This window comes from Neomonachus schauinslandi, chromosome 4, assembly GCF_002201575.2.
Source record: "Neomonachus schauinslandi chromosome 4, ASM220157v2, whole genome shotgun sequence".
Lineage (NCBI taxonomy): Eukaryota > Metazoa > Chordata > Mammalia > Carnivora > Phocidae > Neomonachus > Neomonachus schauinslandi.
The window spans coordinates 73,597,150-73,615,127 of record NC_058406.1 but is presented as its reverse complement, the minus strand read 5'-3'; the positions used below and the strand labels follow the sequence as shown (position 1 = coordinate 73,615,127).

Below are 17,978 nucleotides of genomic sequence, written 5' to 3'. Positions count from 1 at the left end.
CACCAGGATTTGCAGCCCTCAGCGAGCATCTTTGTTCCTATACAGCTGGGTGAGCAGAGCAATGGCGCCCATAGGGTCTTTTGCCCGCAGAGAGGCCGTATCACCTCTCCAAAAATGCACTCCAAGGAGAGGAACTGCTTCTCCCCGTGTGACCCTCAAGATCCTCAGGCTACCCACTGTTGGGGCTCAGGTCTGCTCCCTCCCCGGGACACCTCTCAGTTCCCCAGGCATGAACCTGACTATGTCTAGAAGCTCTGATACCTCAGAATCTGTGCTCCACTGTTTATAGAAAACTGGTGGTATTGTAGCCCTCTCCTTTTCTTCCATCAATGGTTTAGAGCAATAGTTTCTTTGTGCAGTTCCCTCTGTGTGTTTTCACTCTTTATTCCCCCCATGCTTTTTCTCTCTCCTCCTTCTCTCTCACTACTCCCTCTTCACTCAGGGCTCCCTCCTCTGGGGGGGCACACACCACTCTTTTCTCCCATGGAGAATACACTCAGACTCTTAAGAATCAAAATCTATCCTTACTGCACTATAATGGACTATCATCTGGAGCACTGGATCAGGAGTCAGACTCACCAATGGATCCCTGATCAATCAGTCAGGAATGGGGACAAAGGTCTAACAGATGTGTACTTGGAGTATCAGGTGAGAGTTCTGGAAGTATAATGATGAAGTTGATTTTATCTGAGTTGCAGCACCAGAATATAAAAGAAACATTACTCTGACACTTACTAAAATGATAAGGAGGGCTTTAATCAAACTATTGCAATAGGTGTCAAGGCTGTTGCAACAGAGAAATACTGAGCTCAATTCCAAATATAGCAAAGCCAGCTGGGAATATATAGTTGACAAATAGAGTGACAGGTTCTATGAATGTAAAGGTACTAAGTAATGAGGGTCGGAAGATTCTTCCTAAACTGGCTTAATAGGATTCTTGTTAAAGAGAGCAAGGACTTAGATATTAAGTGTCTTAGCCACTTCAAGCTGCTATAACGAAAATACCACAAATGATGCTTAAACAACAGAAATTTCTTTCTCACAGTTGTGAAGGCTGGGAAGTACAAGATCGCGTTGTCAGCAGCTCCTGTGTCTGGTAAGAGCTTGACTCCTAGTTTGTAGATAGCTGTTTTTTCATTGTATCTGCCCATGGCCGAAAACAGAGAGAGATTCTGTTTCATCTAGTTTTTATTAGGGCATTAATTCTATTCATGAAGGTTCCACTCTCATGATCTAATTACCTCCAAAAAGCCCCACCCCCAAATGCCATCACATTGGAGATTTAGGCTTCGACATATGAATTTTGGGGAGACACATTCAGTCCATCGCATTCTACCCTTGGCTCCCCCAAACTCATGTCCTTCTCATGTACAAAAAGCATTCATTCCATTCCTATAGTCTCAAAGGTCTTAATGCATTCTAGCATAAATTCTAAAGTCCAAAGTCTTGCCTAAATATCATCTAAATCAGATATGAGTGAAAGTTGAGGTGAAGATCCATCCTGAGGCAAAATTCCTCACCAGCTGTGAACCTGTGGAACCAAACAAATTATATGCTTCCAAAATACAATGGTGGGACAGGGTAAAGATAGACATTCTGTTTCAAAAGGGAAAAATAGGAAAAAAAAAAAAAAAAAGGTGTGAGGGTCCTAAGCAAGTCTAAAACCTAGCAAGGGAAACTCTATGACATTGTAAGGCTCAAGAATAATCCTCTTTTTCTTGATGCTCTGCCTTTTGGATAAACTGGGGCAGTGGCCCTGCTTCTATAACTCTGCATGGTGGGGATTGTGTGGCTGTGTCTCTGCCTGGCAGGGGTCATGTGCCTGTGGTTATACACAGTGAGGGTCATGCCTCTACAGATCCTCCACTGGATATTGCTCCTACCCTTTGAAATCGAGGTGGAGGCAGCCCTGCTCCCCCCTTCCCCCAAGGTCCATGCACTCTGGGCCTGGGGTGGGAGTGGCAACCCTGATAATCTCTGAATCAAATTCAGGGTCCTTCTCCCCTTGTCTGAAAGAATAGCACACATTAGCCGCAGAAGAGCGCTATGGTTGTCTGTTGGGTCTAAGAAGTCTGAGAGTCTTTGTTCATTTCATCCTGTTTTCTCTCCTTTAGTTCCAGTTAGCAGGGTTTCTGCTGGCATAATCCCATCTCTGATCTTGCCTTTTGTTGAGATGGCTGATTACATTTGTGGTTCATACCCACACTGACCTCCTTATGAAGTGGCCCATCTGCCACCACACCCTTTCTGTTCTCTTCTGAGAACACTTTCTTATTTTTTGTAATATGAGAAGCCTGAGAATTTTCCAAATCTTTAAGTTCTGGTTCCTTTTTGCTTAACAAGTGGTCTTCAACCACTTTTTCTCTTCTCACATTTTACTATAGGCAGTCAGAAGGAACCAAGATGATCCTTCAATATTTTCTTAGAAATCTCTTCAGTTAAATATCCAACTTGATCTACATTCTACAAAGTACTAAAATGTGAACATAATTCAGTGAGATTGTCACTTTATGAAAAAGATCATCCTTCCTCCAGTTTCCAAAAGCATGTTCCTCACCTCTGTCTGAGTTCTCACCAGAATCACCTTTCCAGTTCTCTTCATGGCAATATTGGCATTTTCTAGAAGATACTTCAAAACTCTTCCAGCCTCTATCCATTACCAGTTCCAAAGCTGCTACCATATTTTTAGGTATTTTTTAAAGCAGCACCTCCCTTCTTGATACCCAATTCTTTCTTGGGAGAACACAAGCATTTAATCCATGCCTTTAAGAGCAGGTGATAAGGAATCTTAACATATAGCAACGGTGGGGGAATCTCAATAAACTAACTTTGCAAGATTATTTTTTTTTAAGATTTTATTTATTTGTTTGACAGAGAGAGACACAGTGAGAGAGGGAACACAAGTAGGGTGAGTGGGAGAGGGAGAAGCAGGCTTCTTGCTGAGCAGGGAGCCCAATGTGGGGCTCGATCCCAGAACCCTGGAACATGACCTGAGCCAAAGGCAGACGCTTAACGACTGAGCCACCCAGGCACCCCTAGCAAGATTATTATTGAAGTTGGGCTAGGGGCACCTGGGTGGCTCAGGTGGTTGAACGTCCAACTCTGACCTCAATTCAAGTCTTGATCTCAGAGTTGTGGGTTAATGCCCCACATGGAGCCTACTTAAAAACAAAAAAAGAAAAAGTTTGGCTAGGCAAGCCAAGGACAAGGACCAAGGTCAAGGCCTGGTTGAGAAGAGAAGAGAGCTCAGAGAGACCCTCACCAAAGATTGGTGAAGAAAGAAATTTTTGTCCTTGGGTGCAAACTACATGTGCTTTCCCCTCAACTTTGCTGTGGACCTAAAATTGCTCTAAAAAATAAAGTTATGGGCAATTAATTTTTTTTTTTAAGATTTTATTTATTTATTTGACAGAGAGAGACACAGCGAAAGAGGGAATACAAGCAGGGGGAATGGGAGAGGGAGAAGCAGGCTTCCCGCGGAGCAGGGAGCCCGATGCAGGGCTCGATCCCAGGACCCTGGGATCATGACCTGAGCCGAAGGCAGACACTTAACGACTGAGCCACCCAGGCGCCCCCAATTAATTTTTTTTAATTAAAAAACATGGGCAAAATTCCTGATGCTCCGCAAAAGAAGATATATGAAAGGCCAATAAGAACATGAAAAAATATTCATATATTTATGTAAGTTAAACTACCATGAGCTAACAATACATACCCATCAGAATGGCTAAAACTACCAATGGCTAAAGACTACCAAATGTTGGTGAAGTCGTGGAGCAAGTAGAACTGTCATATATTGTTGGTGGAAGCATAACATGCTACCTCTACTTGGAAAAGGTATGACAGTTTCTTTTAAACTAAACATACACTTACCCTATCACCCAATAATTCAATTCATAGCTATTTACCCAAGAGAAATAAAAACATACATTCACAGAAAAAAAATGATAAGGAAATAACTTATTTTAAAGTAGGACTGGACAAGAGAACCAATATGTTCTTGGAAGAACCTGGCAAAATCCTCATTGAGACTTAAAGAATCCCATAAAATATTGATACAGAAAAAACGAAAGCAGCTCACACTTAACATAACTAAGTGCACAATATAAAGATGCACCATGAATAGGAAGGAGCAAAAACAAAAGAAAGTAGAGACCTTCCAAGTCTTTAGACATAGAATTATCAAAAGCATATGAGGAGCATCTGGGTGGCTCAGTCAGTTAAGTGCCTGCTTTTGGCTCAGGTCATGGTCCCGGGGTCCTGGGATAGAGCTTCATGTGGGCTCCCTGCTCAGTGGAAAGCCTACTTTTCCCTCTCCCTCTGCCCCTCCCCCCACTTGTGCTCACTCTCTCTCTCTCTCTCTCAAATAAAATGAATAAAATCTTTTTTTTTTTTTTTTAAAAAAAAGCACATTAAAAAACTTCAATTCTCTATGCTTAAAGAAATAAAAGACAGGGGTGCCTGGGTGGCTCAGTCAGTTAAGCGTCTGACTCTTGGTTTCAGCTCAGGCCTGCTAAAAAATCTTAAAAAATAAATAAATCAAAGAAAAACTTTAAAATATCTGCAGGAAATGGTAAACTACAAGATTACATAATGTATTTGAAAATGAGCTTATAGAAAATCCAAAGCAAAAATTAAAATAATTTTTCTGAAAAACTCAAAAGATGGGTTTAGAAGATTAGACCCTCTCTGTGGAGAAAATAAAAGTCACATGCTCCAACCCACTGATTCCTGTGGTACTTCTTTAGGTCTTTGTTTGTTGTAGCTTTATCAGTGGGTGAGGAAGTGTGCCCTACTTCATTAAATGTTTTCAGTATTTTGTCCTGTTATTTTTTATTCAGAATAATGTTAAGTAAATAACTGAGCTCAAAATATAAATCCCAAACTCTCAGTAATAATACAAAAGAAATCTAAGCAAAATCCCTAAAATTCCTGGGTTTTGTATAATACATTTGTCTCTTGGACAGAGTGGGTTTTTTTTGAGTCACAGAACAATCAAAGCAGCCTAACACAAGTGATAGTGATCATGATGATGACAGCAACAAACACAATGCTGACAAGAGCTCACCTTCATCAATTCATGTTTTGATACTGACCGTGGATTTTTCATATATATTTTTTTACAAGGTTACAATGCAGAGAGCAAAAGTCATTGTGCAGTCCTGACTGACAACCAAAGCCGGCACTTTTAAACAGGACTGCATTTAGTCACTCAGTGCATATGTACTGACCACTGACCACGTGCTGGGCCCTGTGGAAGGCACTGGAAGGCACTGGGAAGGCACTGAGGATTCTGTGGTTGGAATAATAGCCGTGGTCCCTGTTCAGAAATCAGACATTAAAACAAGTTATACAAACAAATGTAATTTTCGAATGTCTGAGAAGCACTGTAAAGGAATAATACTGGGTGCCTCGAGTAAGTATAGAAAGGACACCCGATTTAGATTAGTCAGCCAGCCATCTTACCCTGACGAAATGAGAGGGAAGATGCATTTTTTTTTAAAGATTTTTATTTATTTATTTGAGAGAGAAAGAATGAGAGAGAGCACATAAGAGTGGGGAGGGTCAGAGGGAGAAGCAGACTCCCCGCCGAGCAGGGAGCCCGATGCGGGACTCGATCCAGGGACTCCAGGATCATGACCTGAGCCGAAGGCAGTCGCTTAACCAGCTGAGCCACCCAGGCGCGCGGGAAGATGCATTTTTAATAAGAGCGCCATTAGGGAAGAAATGAGGGGGAAGGAGGGTTTATGGGCAAAATTCCTGATTGCACAAGAGGTGGGTGTGTTCGGGACCTAAATGAAAGTCCATGCACTAAAGCTGAGAGAATATATGATGGGAAGAGGAGCCAGCAGCAGGCAGACTGTAGGATCTTGCGGCCCCAGTATGACAACCGCAAGCTTTTATGGAAAGTGACATGACGTATCTCTTTTACAAAACTCACTGTGATGACTGGGTGAAAATGAATTGGAGCCTGCCAAAAATGATGATTCCTGGCCATGCCATCAGCCCTAAAAATAGGCTTTTAAAAATTACTAGCCTCTTTGTAAAAGATTTAAAATGCTAAGTGCCATACACTTGCTTAAAAAACAAGAGGTGCCAGGGCGCCTGGGTGGCTCAGTTGGTTAAGCCACTGCCTTCGGCTCAGGTCATGATCCTGGAGTCCCGGGATCGAGTCCCGCATCGGGCTCCCTGCTCGGCAAGGAGCCTGCTTCTCCCTCTGACCCTCCCCCCTCTCATGTACTCTCTCTCATTCTCGCTCTCTCAAATAAATAAATAAAATCTTTAAAAAAAAAAAAAAAAAACAAGAGGTGCCAGACTCTTACACATAACGTTTTCCCCCTTGCTCCCTCCAAACTGCACACACTTCCAGTCACTACTTTTTTTTTTCCAGCTTTAGTAAAATATAATTGACAGATAACATTGTAGAAGTTTAAGGTGATCTCTAATTAGGTTTGAAAATGATCTAATATAAAGGTTTTTTACCCAGGAAAACAATCTCTTAAGTCAGTTAAGGCCCTTTGAAATGGTATTTCCTGTGAACAGAGTTCAGATTTCAACTGACAGCAACGAAGAGCTACTTTCACAACGGACTTATTTCCAGGAAATCAGGTACCTTTCTGTATGAGCAAAACAACAGACTATTTTTGATCATGTAATTTCATAGCAAAATGTGTTAGAAGTGTTCAGTTAAACCACTGTCCCTCACGTGCTTTTGTGTGCTCTCTTTAGACACCACATTCTTCTACTAGTGGCCACCTGCATTTCACTGGCCAGAAAAAATTCATGAACTTTACAACTGCCTGGCTGGGAACTTCACCAAAACCCGAGTGGTGTAATTCAATCCAAGCTGCATGGCTCTTTCTTTCTGTGATACGTCTTGCTACAGAGTTTCCAAAGCAAAGGTATCTGGGCAATATTTGAATTTAGAGTCTTCCACACACAGCCTTCTTTCTTAGAATAGATACTAGGATAACATAAAAAGATGAAGATTTATTAAACATCCAATCCTCTGGATAGAGAGGCAAATGTGCATTGTAAAAATTCATTGACATGCCTACTGGAGCAGAGGGGGTGAATACAAGGATGTGATACCTACACAATAAAAGATGGTGCTACATTGCTTTGTTAGAGAAATTTTAATTGTTCCTAAAAGCAAGGTAGAGAGTAAACGAAAGAATAGAATAGGCAGAGGAAAGCAGAGCCAGCAAGGTAGAAAGGGGCTGGGTTTCAGTGGAGTGAAATGCTCACGGTTCCCTTCAAGCTGTAACAAAGCAAAGAAATCCTAGGAAATAAAGATGTCCTCCCTCATCTTTAATAAAATCTATTACAACTCAGATAAGTTTTTTTTTAAGATTTTATTTATTTATTTGAGAGAGAGAGAATGAGAGACAGAGAGCACGAGAAGGAAGAGGGCAGAGGGAGAAGGAGACCCCCTGCTGAGCAGGGAGCCCGATGCGGAACTCGATCCCAGGACTCCAGGATCATGACCTGAGCCGAAGGCAGTCGCTTAACCAACTGAGCCACCCAGGTGCCCTATTACAACTCAGATAAGTTTTATGGATAGTCTTGCATTTGGCAGTGGGGCTCTATCTCTGATTGAACTACCACCTAAAAGGTGAGAGGTCAGCTTCCCCAAGATTGCAAAAATTATGCTGCCAAGAATCAGACAAAGACCCAGCGTGCTCTCTGCTAGCCCTTGAAACTACCCAAACGTCACACGAAAATAAAGGGAATCACTCCTCGATGTGCTTTTCCCTTTGGGAGTCTGTATAATTTGGGACAGTATGTTTGAATTATATAAATGGGTTTTTATTCCAATAAATGATCTTAGCAGAGTGAAGAAGTTCACCATGAACTAGCAAACCAAAAAGCTCTGAAAGTGAATTCCTAGGGAAGGGAATGGAAGTCCATGCCACATATTCTTGAACTGCTCTAAATTCTTTACTATGTCTCATATGTCAAGACAGAATGACCTGGAGACTGGCTTACATGCATGAGATTGGCCCTTGGTGCTGGAGGATAAGGTACAGATTATGTGCTGCCCAAAACTAGGGATGGTCTTAGAAACGCTGAAAAAATGAAAGCAACCTAAATGTCTTTCAAATGGATTTCAATCAAATCCAAAAGTTATATATGTATCTATTTAAGCATCTACTCAAGAATACACTTACTAACACACAAGATCTCAAAAAAATTTGTGTGAAAAAAGAAATATTAAAAACAGATATATACTAAATGACATCATTTTCATAATAAAATAACAAAAGGATATCAGATAGCCAATAAACATATGAAAAGATGCTCAATTATATGATGCATTAAAATCACAATGTGTTACCAATGCGCATCTGCCAAATGAAAGATAAGCCAACAATACCAATGATCCATGAGGCTGTAGAGTACACGGAATGCTCTGTGATGCTAGTGCAAATAGAAATTAGTACAACATGAAAATGTTTGGTAGTATCTGCTAATGCTGAATGCCTTTACAGAAATCTTTTTCTATGTATATGAACATCTTTTCTATGTATATACACAAGAAGAATGTGTACATAAATGAATGAAAAGATATGTAAAATAAAAATTGTTTTCATAATAGTCAAAAAACTAGACAATGCTCAGCGCCTGAGTGGCTCAGTTGTTAAGCGTTTGCCTTCAGCTCAGGTCATGATCCCAGGGTCCTGGGATTGAGCCCCGCATCAGGCTCCCTGCTCCACGGGAAGCCTGCTTGTGTTCCCTCTCTTGCTGTGTCTCTGTCAAATAAATAAATAAAATCTTAAAAAAAAAAACAACTAGACAATGCTCAAATGTCCATCAACACTTGTGTCAATAATTATGGTGATTCATAGAAGGGAATACTGTATGGCAATGAAAATAAATGATCTACAGCTACATACAAAAATATGGACTAATCTCACAAGCATATTGAAAAAATATACTAGATACTAAAAATTACATAGTTTATGATTCAATTTTTTTATAGTGCTAAAGCAGGGTAGTTGTTATCCTTGATTGGGAGGGACGGGAGGTGACAGAGCAGAATGGCAGGGTGAGGAAGACTCTGGGAGTCCTGTCATGATCTGGTATTTGAATTTGGGTGCTGGCAATGTGGATGTGCTTAGTTTGAAAAATTCATTGGCATACACAGATTTATGAGGTGTGCACTTTTTTGTATATATATTTATGCTCAAAGAAGATTATTTAAAACACATCTAGGAATAAATTAACAAACATATACAAGAACTATACATGGAAAACTAGAATATTACTGAGAGATTTTCTTTCTTTTTTTTAAGGTTTTATTTATTTATTTGAGAGGGAGAACACAGGCGGGGAGAGAGAGAGGGAGAAGCAGAGGGCCCACCGAGCAGGGAGCCCGATGAGGGGCTCGATCCCAGGACCCTGAGACTAGGGCCTGAACCAAAGGCAGACGCTCAACTGACTGAGCCACCCAGGCACCCCTATTGAGAGATTTTAAAAAGGCCTAATCAATGGTGGGACATATAAAGATCATGGAAGACTCGTTATTTTTAAAATTTCATTTATCTCCAAATCTATAGAATCAATGTAATTCCAAACAAAATCCCAAAGGATCTATTTGTTAAAAAGGCAAGCTTATTCTAACATCTAGGTGGAAATGCAAAAAAGCCATGTACGGGCAAGGCAATTTTGAAGAAGAACAAAATGAGAGAAGTTGCCCTATCATATATCGAAACTTATTATAAAGTTAGAGTACCTAAGCATGGTATGGGTGCCGGCATAAAGGAATGGATAGAAGCAACAAGCTAGAGAGCTCAGAGACAGACTGAGGTGGGGATGGGGAGGTGATTCATGGCAACTATTGGGAATTCTATAGTCTTTCCAATGCATGGTGCTAGGTCAATGATATATCCATTAAAAAACCTTAAACTTGAATCCTACATCCCACCTTTCACAAAAGTAATTTTTACATGGTTTGTAGATCTAAATGTGAATGACAAAACAATAAAGTTTAGAAAATATTAAAGATACTATTTTCATGTCCTCCAGGTTTGGAAATAAGACACAAAAGCACTACGTACAAATAAAATGTTGAGGGGCATCTGAGTGGCTCAGTCTGTTAACTGTGGACTCTTGGTTTTGGCTTAGGTCATGATTTCAAGGTCTTGAGATCAAGCTCCGCATTGGGCTCTATGCTCAGTGGGGAGTCTGCTTCCCTTCTCCCTCTCTCTCTGCCCCTCTTCCTGCTCATGTACTCTCTCTCTAAAATAAATAAAATTTAAAAAATTGAAAACTTTAACTACTTAAAATTAAGATCTTCTGTTCATCCAAAGACACCATGAAAGAATGAAAAGGCAAACCAAAGACTTCTATTATATGTACACATGTGTCTATATATGTATGTATATGTACACATGTGTCTATATATATGCATTATTATTTATGTATATATGAACACATACACAAACACACATAAACTCAACCTCAGAATATATAAAGCAGTCACAGGGGCCCCTGGGTGGCTCAGTCAGTTAAGCGTCTGACTCTTTTCGGCTCAGGTCATGATCTCAGGGTCATGAGATCAAGCCCAGCTTGGAGTCTGCTTGAGATTCTTTCTTTCCGTCTCCTTCTGCCCTTCCCCCCTGCTTGTACTCTCTCTCAAATAAATAAAATCTCAAAAAAATAAATAAATAAAGTGATCATCAAGTCAAAGGAAAAAAGACATACAACCCATTAGAAAAATATGCAAGACAAAAGGATATCCAAATAAATAATAGACGTGAATAAACCTCCTATTTATCACTAATTGTCAAAGAAAAGCAAATTAAACCTGCAATTAAAACTACAAGCTCACCAAAATGACTAAAATTTTAAAGTCTGGCATTTCTACATAATGGTGAGACTATGGAGCAGTGGAAGCTTATACATTGCTGGTGAGAGTATAAATTGGGATATTTATATTGAAAAATTATTGGATATTATCTACCACAAAATGAACACCACAGGGACCACTAATTTCTTAGATATATGCCCTGAAGTGCTTATGTACATGCTGAGTGTCATAAATGACACCTCAAGTTCTCATCAGCAGAACGGATAATACAACTGAGGTACATTCATCAAATGGCATACCAAACTGCAACACATATGAATAAATTAGTACTGAAACCAACAACTTGAACAAATTATAAATCATAATGTTGAAGAAGCCAACATAAAACAAATCATCCTGTATCATTCAATTTATGTAAAGATACAAACAGGCAATAGTAATCTATGGTGCTAGAAGTCAGATTTAAGTTTCTGTATTAATTATCTATTACTACACATAAACTTCCCAAAACAACATCTATCATCTCAGAGTTTCTAGAGGCCAGGAATCTAGGCATGGTTTAGTCTGGTCCTCTGCTGCAAGGTCACTCACAAGCTGCAATCAAGGTGCTGCCTGGGACTATAGTCATCTCAAGGCTCAACTGAGGAAGGATCACCTTTCCAAGCTTAGTCATGTGGTTGTTGGTAAAATTCATTTCATCATGGGCTGTTGGACTGAAGGCCACAGTTCCACACTGGCTAATCTCAACCCTTGCCATCTGGGCCTGTCTACTACAGCAACTTGCTTCATCAAAGTGAGCAAGACAAGAAGACAAGAGAGAGTGCTAGCGATACAGAAATCAGTCCTTTGTAACGTGATCATGGAAGTGACACTCCATCACTTTTGCCGTATTCTGTTTGTCAGGTTGGAGTTAAAGATAACGAAGTTAAGCCCACACTCAGGAGAGGATTACATAAGGGTCTGAATACTAGAAGGCAGAGATCATTGTCAAAAGCTGCCTACCTGTTCCCTGTGGGAGAACGGAAGGAAGTGAAATTTGGGAGGTGCTATGACAAGGCCACTTGGGATTTTTGGTAATAATCTATTGCTTGACTTTGGTTATGGTAGAAGAGCATACCTACTTTTTGAAAATTATCTACAGTAAGAATATAATTCAGTTACTTTTCTTCATATATATGATAAATTAATTTTTTTAAAAGAAAATCATTAGGCCCAGAATAGAATTTAGGAAGACAAGAGTGAATATACTTGGCAAGTTTAAAGTCGAATATCAAGACATGAAAACAATACTTTTAGAAAATACGAGGTGAACTGGGGCTCCTGATGAGGGACTAGCCATGCAAGGAGCTGCTGAATTTGTGGGATGAGAGACTCTGCAGAAATAAATGGAGCCCTTATGGTCACACTATTGATTAGAGAGCATGCTGTTGGTATAGGAGAATCAACAGAAAGTCCCTGTAGATTACTGATCAAGGAGAAATGGGATAATCGATGTTTTAAAGATTATTCTGCCAGTGAAGTGCTGCAAAGCAAGGCACAGTAAAACAGATCATCCAGTTTTCAAATTCTGGGTCTACCACTTACTCACTGTACTTTTGGGGAAGGCACTCAGCCTTTCTGAACTTCATTTACAACATTTGCAAAGTGGGTATAATATGCTCTAACTTGCAAAGTTCTTGTAATACCAGTGAGGTCAGGTATGGAAGGAGCACACTGTAGAACTTAGCACACAGTAGATACTCAATACATAATAAGCATTGTTTCAATTTTATTTTTATGGTGGAAGACAATCAATGGAGATCTATAATACCCTGCATTTCATCACTGACATCATCAGAGAATTGGAGAAAGATGGAGAAAGTGCTCTGCTGTTTACCAACTAGCCTACATTTTGTGCCATAGAAAAGTACAGAAGTCCCACCAGACTCCAGCTGTACATGTGCTTTGGATAACCCTAAGGCATAAAATGGATTTGTGATTTTATTTCTCCTGAGAGGTTGTTCTGGTTGTGCATGCTACCATAACTAAATCCACTATCTGGACCCTCCTGTGTCTGGTGTAAAAGAATACTGAGCATCTGTTGTGAACCAGAAAGCCTAAAAGATTCTTTACAAGATTTCTCAGGCTGTGGTGGTTGTCGTTATGTCAGGACTGTGTCATACTAGATAATCCTGCTTGATGAACTGCTTGGAAAGATCCTTGGTGGGTGAAGTCCTGAGGTAAGAGACTAAATTTCTTATTAAACAAACCTTTTAATTCCAATTCTCACCAGCAAAATTGCAACCTTAATTTCTTCTGTCCCCAGAGAATGACTACCCCCCTCCTTTTTTTTCTTTTCACTCCTCTTCAAGGCAAAAGTATATTGTCTCTGTTTCCTCTTTTCACTTTTTTCTTTCCACCTCTTATTTTAGTTGACTGCTCTCTGGCTTTAAACCCTAACACTCCACTAAACTGCTCTCGGTATATTTGCCAATGACCTCCATTTTGTCTAATTAAATGGATGTTTCCTAGTATCCGTCTTGGTCCCCTGCCTGGCATCATACCTCATAGGTGACTTAGGCCTGCTCCTTACCCCTGCTCTTTCCTTACTTGGCCTCTGTGGCACCACATTCTTCAGGGTTTCTTTCCATCTTCTCTTCAGTCTCTTTACCAGGTTCCAACTTTTCTTCCAGGTATCTGAACTATGAACCCTTCTGGGACTTGGCTCTGAGATCTTTATTCTCCTCTATTTATATCCTTCTTTGAAGTGATCTCATCTAATCCTCAGACTTATGCTACCTTTATTCTGATACCTCTCACATTGATATTTCCTGCACTAATACTCTTTGGAAATTCAGACTCATAAATCAAATAACGCCTGAGTTTTTCTTTTGAATGTTATCATGTACACAATAAAAGAACTTATCAACCCCACTCCTACACCTGTAATGCTTCCTACTTCTTCACCCACATGCTCCTTCTCCTCAAGGCTCTGCACAAATGTAGTTCTCAAAGAGGTCTTCCCTGACCATCCCGTCTCATCTTGCCCCTCCTCTTTTTATCTCACCTTTTTTGTTTGTTTCATTCCTGAACACAATATTAAATATTTTGTTCATCTATATCTTTACTTATTTACTGTCTTCTTAATATTAAGATATAAATCTGTAGAGTAAGAATGCTTATCTGGCTTTCCATCTGCTAGATTTCCAGCAATAAGAACAGATATGAAACACAGTAGACATTTAATGAATGCTTCTTAACTTCATTAACAGAAAAAAAAAATAACTGTAATGCTTATATCTTGGCCCACTGTTCTCAGTATGTGGCATTAGCTAACCTTCATGAAAATTCTGATTAGGGCACTGTGTCTTGGTGTTGCTGACTGTCTTGTAGGTTGGCATATATAAATACTACTAAGCCCATGACTAAGATTCAGGATAAAGAGCAGGTGCCACCAGTCATATAAAAATATTAAGAAAATTAGAAACAATTTACTGGTTCTCAGGGGCAAAAATTGTGAATACAGAAGTGATATCACCATCTACCAACACTCTTTCTATGCTGATCCGAAGGCAGGGTTCTCAGACTGTTTTACTTCAATGTGGGTAAGATTGACAAAAAATGTAAAGTTAATGTTCCTCTTAGAATAGTTCCCCTTAGAACTGCTGCTGAGATCACTTGAATTAGTTGTGATGCAAGCATCTTCAGAAGAAATAAGTCAGATGCAAGAGCCACAGCCTTTTTATGAGGTTCATAAAACTACAATTCAAAAAAATCTCTTCACTTCTCCCCATACTCCTGTCCAACAAGGGTCCAGGCTAGAATAAGCATCCTGGAGGAAAAGACATATAAACTGTAATCCCAGGATCAACTAGAACTACCAGTTAAAGTGCATGAGGATGATGGGTTTGGAAGTAGGAATCTGAAGCATAAGGTCTCAGTGAAGTAATCTATTTAAATAATCTACAGAAAAGCTTCAGTTAGAACAGGAACGTTCATAAAAATTTTAGTCCAAATCTCTGGATTTTTGAGGATTAACACTTCACTGACTTCTATAAAGCATGAAATTGACTCATGAGAAAGACTGCAAATGAGATCATTCTTGGTGTTTTGTTTTTATAGTATTAGGTGAGATGAATCATTTCTCCCTATTTTACATTACTTTAAATAAACTGAAATCAGCAGAGTATATTTTTGGCTTCCATTACTTCTAAAAGAGTTTAAAATTTTTTACTAATAATCTCAGTCTACCCAACATTGGACCAAAGGATTTTGGACCAATCTGTGCCATGAAAAAAATGTCCAGATTACAATCAGTGCTATAACTTCTCGAAGTTCACTCACTACTTAACTTCCTTATCAAATACTCCTCCTGTTATATGTCAAGAAAAGGAGCTAATCAGATTGGAAGTTATTAACTACAACATCACAATGAAATAAAATGACATAATTTTAAAAAACACTTAGCGTATTTTAGTAACACCTGGATACTTATATATTTCAGAGAAAGAATAATATTTATACATTAAAAGGCCAATAATAAAACATTGACATATTCTACCAATAAGAAGATCAAATACTTCATTTTATCTTTCTCATGACATCACCTTCATTCTTATAGCCTGTCTAATAAAGGTTAACTCAGTAGGTCTGGGACACGTTCACATTCCAAAGAAAGGTCTAGCCCTTGACTGGCTCCTGGAAGAAAATATGTAAGCCCTTGGAATATCTTGCCTGATTAAAATGTTTTGTATATGTTTTGGACTACCACATAAACTACCAGATTGCTTATGCTGATAATGTGATGTATGGTGAGGGTCTTAGGCTACACTGAATCAGTTTAATTTCTGAAGGGGCCTCAGTCTGAGTAACTGAGATCAGCTGCATGAGCTCTCCATGCCTACCTATGACTGTCCCCCACAACAATAAAAATACTGAACACGAAGGCTTGGGTAAGCTTTCCTGGTGGGCAATACCCCATACATGTTGTCACATATCATTTCTGGGAGAATTAAATACTGTCTGTACAACTCTGCTGCGAGAGGACAATTAGAAATCTGTGCCCGTTTCTCTCTTGGACTCCAGTTTATGCACCTTTTGCTTTTACTGGTTTCCATTTATAGCCTTTCACTGTAATAAACTGTAACTTTGAGCATAAAACTTTCTGAGTTCTCTGTGTCCTTCTAGTGGATCTCTGAACCTAAGGAGTGGCCTTGGAGGAGACTCCTGAGCCCAGTTGGTCCTCAAAATGGGATTTCCTAGAATGACCCTGACTCACTGAAACATAGCGAAAGCACAGCTTAGAAAAAGGAAGCATGAGTAGGGGTGATTATAGGATGGTCTCATTTTGCCCCAGTTGAACAGGGCCTTAGTGTTCTTAACCTATAATCCTTAGAAACCACTGAATATCATTCTTGCTAACAATCATCAAAGAGATCTGAAATAGATCCATCCAATATTGAAAGTATCAGATTTCACCTAATAAGCAATTTGGGATGCCAAAAGCTCTAATATTTGCTGCATTTGTTTTTAGATCTGTGCCTGACTCATTCTATTATAGCACAGAAAGAAATTTCTTTTTTGGCTCAACATGGAGCTTGATAATCAGTTTTCCACAGAGGGTTAGCATTCCATTATTTTTCAGATGTACCTCAGTTGGAATTGAGAATTAATTAGCACCAAATCTACATTACCTCTCAAATGGCATCATTTGAACTGGACCACATTATAAGGCTAGTTCTCAAGCCTGGCCTAGGGTCAAGCTCTCCCCACCTCCAGTGAGAGGGTGCTGAGGGAAACTTCAGAAGGTTCACACCATGGATGTTCTCAGCATCTAGGTCCAAACGTATGGCAATACTGGACACACTCATGAAAGAATACTCAGAGGTGGTAGAGAAATAGACATGCTTAACTGTTGAAGTCGGTAAATACAAAACCCATACCCTTGGTAGTTGGGGATTTTCAGAAGTGAATTCTTCTTTTCTTTGATAAGTCCAAGAAGAACTGCTTAATGAAGGATTTAAAAAGAAATGTGAGGAGTAAATAGAGATAAATCACTAAGAGAAGAGAGACAGACAGCTAAAAGCAGTGGAAGCCCAGGGTTTCACAGTTCCTGATGCAGCTGACAATCACTACGGGAGGACACAGCTATTTGGTATAGGGAAGAAAATCCTGAGCCCGTAAATCAAAGAGGCTTTAGAATTCCTGTTAAGGAAACTACAAAATGAGGCTTCTGTGGCTCACTTTTAAAATATATGTTAAGCTTCTTTCATTCAATAAAAGTTTTAAAAATGAAAAGTATTTTCCAAAGAATATCAGAACCTGTAATACAGAAAACAAATCGCATGCTTCTTGAAATAATTCACTTAAATAAATGGGAAACAAGTCAGAAGATGTAATGGAAGATAGACCAAGTTTGCAATATCATCAAAACAAAATACTATAGAATAAAATCAAGACGTATATAACATTATATTAAGAATTGTTCAAATGTTAATGAGAGAGACAAAAATTTGTAAAAGAGGGTTAGAAATTAAAATGTCAATCCTTATAATCAATGTGTACATTTAATAGGATTCAGATAAATATGGCAAAAAGGTTTTTTGGGAAGTAGAAAAACTTATTTTAAGGCAGATATGTAAAAACTAAAAGTAAGACCATCCAGTGCAATTTTGGGGGGAAAATGGTAAATGATGGGGGAAAGGGATTCACTATAATCACATGTTAAAACATCCCAACCATTACCACACTAGTACTGACCCCTGAATATTTAAACATCAATAAGACAGTCCTGAAAGCTTAAAAATAGACTCAAATTCATACCGAAATCCAATATATGATGAATTTGGTGTTTTGCATTAATGAAAGGATATGGATTTTGCAGTAAATGGTATCTGGACTATAGGTAACCATATGCAAAAAAGTTTGAGTTCCCTTATACATTTTACAAAATAAATTTCAGATGGATCAAATTGAAACATGAAAAATTCAACGAAAAACCTACGTAATATATCTGAGCTTTAAAAAAAAAATAATACTGTAGGGGCACCTGGGTGGCTCAGTCAGTTAAGTGGCTGGCTCTTGATTTCGTGAGATCAAGCCCATGTTGGGCTCCGTTCTGGGCTTGGAGCTTGCTTAAGAGTCTCTTTCTTCCCCTCCCTCTGCCCCTCCCCCCCTACTCACATGC

General features: G+C 39.2%; 1 pseudogene; it reads left to right on the top strand.

The window, feature by feature from the left end:
• Positions 1-537: 537 nt before the first annotated feature.
• The window catches only part of LOC110580641, a 38,636-nt pseudogene continuing 21,195 nt past the window's right edge, over positions 538-17,978 (top strand).